This window comes from Rhinopithecus bieti, unplaced genomic scaffold (assembly GCF_001698545.2).
Source record: "Rhinopithecus bieti isolate Rb0 unplaced genomic scaffold, ASM169854v2 scaffold_50364, whole genome shotgun sequence".
NCBI lineage: Eukaryota > Metazoa > Chordata > Mammalia > Primates > Cercopithecidae > Rhinopithecus > Rhinopithecus bieti.
Window position 1 is genome coordinate 150,482 of NW_016820096.1, and position 9,728 is coordinate 160,209.

Consider the following 9,728-nt stretch of genomic DNA (forward strand, 5'->3'; position numbering starts at 1 on the left):
TCCAATGAAATCGGTAGGAGCCCCCTAGATTTATAATAATGTATTCTCTTTAGAAATCATTGAAATTATATGAAATGTACCAGTTAGGCTGCTATTAATATTCCATTTATTTAGTATGTGGATCAGTTCACTCTAACAATGTTAAAGGATAACTTTGTGGACCAATTTTCAGTTAATGAATTCAAGAGATTTGTATGTTTATCTTTTTATTGGAGGTAATATAGTACAGTTACTAAGATAAGATTTTATATTACTCTTGAGTTCACATCTCAGATTTATGATTTAATTTACATGATTGAGATTTACTAGCTATACACCTTTATATCTTTGTCATGTAGAAATATGTTCTCATGTCATTAAAAGTACTTTGTAATTATCAGCTTTTTTTTTTTTTTTTTTTCCGAGACAGTCTCACTCTGTCGCCCAGGCTGGAGTGCAGTGGCACGATCTCGGCTCACTGCAACCTCTGCCTCCCTGGTTCAAGCAATTCTGCTGGCTCAGCCTCCTGAGTAGCTGGGATTAAAGGCACACACCACCACGCTGGCTAATTTTTGTATTTTTAGTAGAGATGGGGTTTCACCATGTTGGCCAGGATGGTCTCAAACTCCTGACCTCATTCACCCGCCTCGGCCTCCCAAAGTGCTGGGATTACAGGCGCGAGCCACCGTGTCTGGCCTTAATTATCGCTTTTAATGACAGCATAAAATTCCATTGATATTATTTATTGGATTACTGTCCCCCAAATAATGTGAATTTTCAGTTGTTTAGAGATTTTCACTATAATAATAATAACAAGCTATGCCTTCCCTTAACCTTGCATCCTCCTCAAACTATTCTCATATCTCCATTTCATTCATGGCCAAGTTTTCTCTTTCATTTACTTGTCAAACCATTCCAATCTGGATCCCATCTCCATAACTCCCCCAAATTAAAAAAAAAAAAAAAGTTTTTATTAAGGTCACTATCGACCTTTTTTTTTTTAATTTTTTTTTTTTTTTTTTTTTTATTTTTTTTTTGAGACGGTAGTCTCTTGCCCTGTCGCCCAGGCTGACGTGCAGTGGGCCGGATCTCAGCTCCACGAAGGCTCCCGCCTCCCACGGTTTACGCCATATCTCTGTTCCCTCTCCAGGCCTCCCGAGTTGTGGGACTACAGGCGCCCGCCACCTCGCCCGGCTAGTTTTTTGTTTATTTTTTAGTAGAGACGGCGGTTTCACCGTGCTGAGCCAGGATGGTCTCGATCTCCTGACCTCGTGATCCGCCCGTCTCGGCCTCCCAAAGTGCTGGGATTACAGGCGTGAGCCACCGCGCCCGGCCACTATCGACCTTTTTATTGTCAAACCAGCTAGTAGTAATTGACACATTTGACTATTCCTTGAATCAGCTTTTGTGTTTTCTTTTGGACTTTCCTGATACTACATTATCTTTGTTTTCTTCTTATCTTCCTAGCAACTCGTCAAACATCTTTGCTGCCTTTCCTCTTCTACCTGACCTCTAAATTTTAGAATTTCTCACCAATTGGTTCTAGGCCCCCCTTTGTATTTCTGCAATCACCATAATCTCATCTACTTCAAGACTTGAAATAGCATCAGTAAATTGATGATGATCAGATGTATGTACCTAACCCAACATCTCTTCTTACACTGAACCTGTATATATCACTTATTTGATACCTTCACTTAGTATATTAAAAACTGACTGTTAGATTTTGAAGGGAAGGTGAGGGTTAAAGAAAGACACATGCAGAAAGAGGACAGCTTGACAGCAAATGCAGGCTTTACATCCAGCATAAAACCTACAGAAGTGGGGGACCAGCTTAATGCCAGAGCCTACCACTGCTTACAGGCTGGGCGTACTTATAGGCATGGGTGGGAGGGGTCTGGACAGTATGGCTTGCTGCCCAGCAGGATACTGATAAGATGCTCCCATGATGAGGTGGTTCTGGCCCTTGTTCTAGCAGGATGTCATCGTGGTATTCCTTGGAACTTTGCCCAGCAAGATAATAGGGTTATGTCTTAGGTTGGGCCTTTTCCCACCTTGTGATCAGGTAGTTAGGCAGGATGTTTCTCACTGCCCAAACCCCTGTGAAATGTTTCACTTTGATTAAGGTCTGCAAAATAGCGGGGAGCTTACAAAATGGTGCAGTTTGGACTAACACTAACCTTACTGAATTTTCCCTAAAACCTTTTCTACTTCCAAATTTTAGTGGTGCATTCATACCAACTATTTCAGAGAGCTAGAAAAGCCAAGCAAAATAGTATTTTAAAATCTCTTAAAGGCATTAGAAAACCAAAAGACAGTGAAGAATAACATTGCCAAGATCTAAGACAGAATGAAACTTAGAGACCTGAGCCCAGCATTTGGGCTGCTTTTCTTGTAGGAGATATGCCGATTCAGGATAAGGTGGTTGTGAGTCTGAGACGCTAAGTAACACTTATGACAGCCTTGCTGCTGGGTTAGAGGGACAAAAACTGGAGACCAAGGCTCTCCAAGGAAGTAGGGGAGGGGAAAGGAACCCTAGTTAACTGACCATACATTGGGTTGTGACCCCAAGGACCATATCCAAATCGTAAAGGTGAAGAAAAACCAGATGCAGTTAGGATCTTCTCACTTCCCAAAACTGGATTAAGGTGATTTGTCCGCTACCCAGAGCAAATGTAAATCCTCTCTGATCTTTTGAGTTATTTTTATAACTTTTCACGTTTAGTGTTGGAAAGTTATTTAAGGTATCTGAGGAAACAAGGCAACATGATCAGAATCCGATAGAAGCAACGGATGATAGGACTGAGCCACAGGGGACCCAGATAATGAGCTACACAACACAGGGTCTAAAATTACTATCTTTAGTGTGTTTGAAGATCTAAAACACAAGATTGAGAATTTCAGCAGAAAATCAGAAACTATAGAAGAACCAATCAAGTCCCCAACTTAAAAGTACTTTAATCAAGTTTAAGAATTCAGTCAATAGGCCGGGCGCGGTGGCTCACACCTGTAATCCCAGCACTTTGGGAGGCCAAGGCGGGCGGATCACAAGGTCAGGAGATCAAGACCATCCTGGCTAACTCAGTGAAACCCCATCTATACAAAAAAAAAAAAAAAAAAAAAAAAAAAAAACGAGCGTGGTGGCGGGTGCTTATAGTCCTAGCTAGTCAGGAGGCTGAGGCAGGAGAATCACTTGAACCCAGGAGGCAGAGGTTGCAGTGATCCAAGATCATGCCACTGCACTCCAGCCTGGGTGACAGAGCAAGACTCAAAATAAATAAATAAAAGGATTCAGTGAATAGATTTGATAGAAACTGGATACAGTGAAGTAAGAATTCGTGAACTAGAAGTTATGTCAGAAGTAAATACCGGTGTAAAAAACTAAGACACAAAAGAATGGAAGATACAGTAGAGAGAATAAGAGACATGGAGTTAACATGAGGAGATCTAACATACACATAACTGGATTTCCAGAAGGAGAAGAGAGAATATGACAGAAGCAACCTATGAGGAGATAATGACTGAGAATTTTCCAAATTTTTAAAAGACATGAAGACCTGCAAGATCAAAGCATGATAAATAAAAACAAAATTACACCTTAGCACATCCTAAGAAAAAATAAAACACAAAAAGAAAATCATTAAAGGAGCCAGTGATAAAAGACATTACTTTTAAAGGAGCCACAATTTTATTAAACTGACAGCTAACTTCTCAACAGAAAATATGGGAACCGGAAATCAATGGAATGATATTTTCAAGTTACTGAGAGAAAATATCTGCAATTTTAGAATTCAATACCCAGCCTTTCCCCAAAAACAATTCTTGAAGAATGAAGGCAAAGACACATTCAAACACAAATTTAATAGCAGATTGTCATTAAAGGTAATAGTAAAGGGGATTCTTCAGACAGAAGGAAAATGATCCCAGAAAAGGGTTAGGGATAAAGGTAGGAATGAACAGTAATTTTAAAAAATAATATACAGTTTAAGGAATATTAACTGTATAAAATAGTCTTCAAGGTTAAAATAAATAATGTTAAAACATGACAATAATATATACATTTGGTGCAGGAATTCTAAAGTCCTTACAATTATCAGAAAGAAGATTATAAGTAATATTAGACTGCTGTGTCATCTATAGGGTAACCACTAAAAGAACAGCAAAAAGCAAAATAAATCATATAACTACAAAGCTAATATGGGGCGAAAGTGGAATAATAAGGCAAAAAGGGAGAGAAAATATAGAACAAATAGGACAAATAGGAATCAAATAGGAGGTTTAAATCTAAATATCAGTTACAACATTCACATGAATAGACAGTGTACCAGTTAAATGCAAAGTTTATCAAAGTGAAAAGAAAACCCACAAAGTACCTTTATGCAAGAGATGCCTTAAGTATAGGAGTACAAGAGTTGGAAGTAAACAAGAATGGAAAAAGTTACAGTATGAAATACAAAAAACAAAAACGACAGGGCAGGAGGCTATGGTGGCTATTGCAACATTATTTAATGTTGACCTTAAGGTGAAAAGTATAAAGAGAGACAATTTGTAATGATAAAAGATTTGATTCACCAGAAAGTTTCAACAGGTCTAATATTTTAATGATTTAGCAATATAACCTCAAATATATAAGCATAAATGAACAGAACTAAAATGAGAAAAGACAAATCTGCGTTCCCAGATTTTAATACACTCAGTAACAGAACAGCAGCCATGCGAAAATACGTAAATATGTAAAGATTGGAATGATATTTTAAAACAACCTACTTGACATATGTAAAACAGAATACCCCCCAACAACTGCAAAATACACATTATTTTCAAATGCAGGTGGAATATTTATCAAAACTGACCATATTCTAAATCATAGGGATGGAATATATTCTTTGGCCATGTGTCATTCACTTAGAAGTCAATAATAATTTCAAAAATAGAAAAATTCTATTAAGTTCATAAATTAAGAAATACATTTCTAAATAACTCATGGATCAGACAATAAATTACAATGAAAATTAGAATATATTTGAACTGAATAGTAAAAGTGCTACATGTCAAAACTTATGATAGACACCTAAAGCCATGCTTAGAAGGAAATTTATAGTCTTAAACACACATTAAAAAAAAAAAAAGATTGAAAATGAACCTAGTAGTTATCTCAAAAAATTCTAAGAATAGCAAATTAAACCTGAAGAAAATAAAGGAAATAAAATAATAAAGAACAAGAATTAATAGAGTAGAAAATGAAGATAAAGTTGGATCGACTAAACCCAAAGTTGATTCTTTGAAAGGATAATTGATAAGTGTCTGGTAGACTGAAAAAGGAAGAAACCAATATCAGGAATGAAAGGATATTACAAATCCTACGGTCATTTGACAAAATGTATGCATGACTTCAAGACAATAAATTGGAAATTTTAAATGAAGTGAACAAATTTTTTAAAATATGTTAGAGCCAAAATTGACAAATGAAAAAATAGAAAATTTGAGTAGTTCCCTATCTGCTAAAGAAATGGAACCTCTAGTTACTTTATTTGCTTTTCCATAGTGAAACAACAAGCCTAGATGGATTGATTCATCAATGGAAAAACAATCTTAAATTCTTACAAAGAGCAGCAGACATGCAGGAACCCTCCCCAACTCATTTTATGATGCCAGAAAACCTAGATACCAAAACCTGGCAGAGACTTCGTGAGAAAGGGACTATTTCATTCCCCCCAACATCAATGCAAAAATCCCAAACAAAATATTAGCAAACTAAACTACACACATACACACACACCTACACACACGGAATAATAAATCACAATCAAGTTGGGTTTCTTCCTGAAAAAGTGAGGTTGGTGTGATGGTTGCAAATCAATCAATATAATTCAACACATTAACAGAATGAAAGGAGAAAAATAATATTTCAGTAGATCCAGAAAAGTATTTGATAAACCAGTATCCACTCATAAAAGTTTGCTTTTAATATTCATCTTTATTATTCTTATCCTGAGTATGCACATAAGATGTTCTAGGTCAGAGATAGATTTCTTATTACTCAGAGTAAATAAGTGCACCTGCCCACCTTCACACTAGTCCATATCCCCCAGAGCAACCTGATAAGAACTCATGGGATTTTGGCTGTGTAAGTGGCCAAATACTGCCTAGGCAAAGGACAGGGAAAATTAATTTTCCCTACTTATAAAGACAAAAGAGGCAGCTGTCCTTTTCCCTGCCTGAAAGGGTCTCCTTTTACTCTAGTCTTGTGATAGACAGACAAAATATCTCCAAAAGCCAGATAGGCAGCCCCATGTGTCTCCTCGAGCTGTCTCCTACATCCCTAGGAAGATAGCATATTAGAAATGAGGAAAGATCTCAGCACAATAACCTAAGTTCCCACCACAAGAAACAAGAAAAAGAATAGCAAAATAAACCCGAAGCAGGCAAAAGAAAGGAAATAACAAAAAGAAATCTATGAAACTGAAAATAGAAAATACATAAAAAACTGGTTCTTCGGAAAAAAATCAAGAAAATCCATAGTAGAAAGACTGACAAAAAGAAAAAAATGCAAATCATTATTATCAAGAATTAAATGGCAAATATCACTACAAATCAGGCAGTCATTAAAAAGATAATGAGAAAATACTGTAACTTTCAGCTTATACACTTGACAACTTAGAATAAATAATCCGATTCTTGAAAACCACAAACTACTAAAACTCAGCCAAGATGAAATAATCTGAATATCCTATAACCATTAAAGAATTAAATTCATAATTTAAAATCTCCTGATAAAAGAAATCTCCAGACCCAGATGCCCTGGCTTCTTTGAGGTTCTTCCATGTTGTTGCATGTATCAGTCATTCATTATTTTTCATCACTGAGTAGTGCTGCACTGTATAGAATGTAACACAGTTTGTTTATACCATTCACCTGTTGATGGACATTTGTTGGTTCCAGTTTTGGGCTATTATATAAAGCTACTATGAGTATTCATTTACAAGTCTTTATGTGGCCATAAGCTTTCATTTCTCTTGGGAAAATACCTAGGACTTGGCTGGCTAAATCATATGATAAGTGTATATTTAAATGTTTAAGGAACTGCTGAGAGTCTTTTTCAAATTAATTGTACCATTTGACATTCCCGCCAGCAGTTTGTGTGTGCAAAGTGTGTAATTACATTTATGTAAAACTAGAAAATGCAAACTAATCCATAATAATGCAAGCACATCATTGGTTGCCTGGAATGGGGTGGGTGAGGGGAAATGATTACAAAAGGGCAAAGGGAAACTTCTGGGGCTGATACATGTGTTTACTCTCTTGATTGTGGTTATGGTTCACAAGTGTAGCCATATGACAAAACTTACCAAATTGTACACTTTAAATATGTGGCATTTATCATACATCAATTATACCTCAGTAAAGGTGTCAGAAATAACAGGATATTTATATTTAAATCTGCCTTTGAATTACTGATTGTGACTGAGGTCTCATGTGGCTTACTGGTGAATCCAGTAGTTGAGCAGACTAAAGCTGTCACTTCTGCTAACTCTTTTACCAACTCACCTACTGTCACCTTACACAACCCCAACTGTGTTTCAGCTTTGGACTAATGAACACACCATTTTCTTCCTACTTAAAAAGACCACTCAGGATGATGATTAAGAAATACATCGATGGTGAATAATAAATACTTTCAAAAAAGTTAAATGTGAACATTTGGCTTTCATAGCTCTTGACTGTCTTTGACAAACCTTGACATAAAGCTGCCTTTTCCATCTTGGGCTGTTGACAAAAAGGCCTAAGAAGGAAAGAGGATGTGTACAGAAAATTACATGCCATAGAAAAATACCATACACAGGCCAGGAGTGGTGGCACTTTGGGAGGCCAGGGCAGGTGGATCATTTGAGGTCAGGAGTTTGAGACCAGCCTGGCCAACACGGTGAAACTCCATCCCTACTAAAAATACAAAACTTAACCGGGCATGGTGGTGCACACCTGCAGCCCCAGCTACTTGGGAGGTTGAGGCAGGAGAATCGCTTGAACTCAGGAGGCAGATACTGCAGTGAGCTGAGATGGTGCCACTGTACCCCAGCCTGGGCAACAGAGTACGACTGCATCTCCAAAAAAAAAAAAAAAAAAAAAAAAATCCATACAGATGAATCTTTAAAGATTTTAATTTATATATACCTCTTCTACCATGCATTGGCTGGAGTAGTTGAACAGACATCGGCAGGCACAATGCTAGGCAGGCACCAGAGATTCAGTGATGAAAAAAACAAAACTGACCTGGAACCTGGCTTCCTGAAGCTTCTCTTCATCTATCTAAATTCCTTTCTTTCAAGGCCCAGTGCAAGTGACACCTTCCTCAGAAAGAGCTTCCACACTCTTCTATCTGCCAATCTCCCTTTTCTGAACTATTATGCTTATAGTCTGTACCAGGCCACATGACATACGTTATTTTGTGGCATTCTAGAATTATTCCAATCTTTTCATTTTTATAACTGGTGTTTTGTATTCAATAAATAATGTTGTTATTCCAATTTTCATCACTGGTCACGCAAGAGTCCTCTCTTTATTATATTTTGTCCCCATAGTGCACCCCCCATTTCCTCCCCATCCTAAGTAACCATTACAATACCTAAATATGTATCTAATTAGGTTGTATGTTTTCTTGCAAAATGAGCACTATCTTCTGTGCACATTTGTGTATGTGAACAGTATTGTGTTAGCGTTGCTTCTCTATTTCTTCACTCCTTACTATGCCTCTAGTACATATCCATGTTGTTATGTATGCATTTATTCCATTGCTTCTACCAGCTATACCTCATGGTGTACCTCTACCACATGTCGTCTTCCCCTTTTTCCAAGGACAGCCACTTGGGTGGCTTCCAACTTGCCCAACAATAATAATTCTAGTTATTTTATGTATGTCACTTTGGCTGCAGCTGAGTTGTGAACTGCTTGTAGATAAGGACCATGTTTTTCTTTACCTGTTACTCCTGCTGATTTTCTGTTAGTGCCTGTGCATGTTTTCTGCTGTAAGGTGTTAAACATTAAAGTAAAACTAATTATAGAAGTAAGAAGTTGCCAGTGGAATCTTCCTGAGCTGAATCTAATCATGGCTTTACCCCTTACTAGCTTTGTGACCTTGACCTTGGAAAAGTAAAACCTTGTTGCTCTTTCTTCATCTATAAAGGTAGATGATACCATCTATCTTAGTGTGCCGTTATGAGGAATGAGTTAATTAACTCATACTAAGCACTCCCAGTACAGCAGAAGACATACAAAGTGTGTTTGATAAATAATAGGTGCAATGAATCCTACCTACTGCTTCAAATTACAGCCATCTCTACCTGTCAACTTTTCTAAGAATATAAGCATCCTGGAGGTAAGGTCATTTCAAATACTTCTTTGTATCTGCTCATTACCCAGCACTCTGCTTTGTATGAAATATTCTATACATTTATGTTGCTATGGTTTGGATGTTTCTGTCCCCTCCAAAATTCATGTTGAAACTTAATCCCCAAGGCAACAGTATAAAAGGATGTGGCCTTTAAGAGGGGACTGAGTAATGAATGGGATTAAATGATCTTTTAAACACATTTTTGCCCTCTTTCCCTTCTGTCCCTTCCACCATGTGAGGACACGCATTCCTTCACTGTGGAGGATGCAGCAATGAGGTGTCATCTTGGAAGCAGAGATCAGCCTTCACCAGACACTAATTCTGCTGATGCGTTAGTCTTGGAATTCCCAGCCTCAAGAGC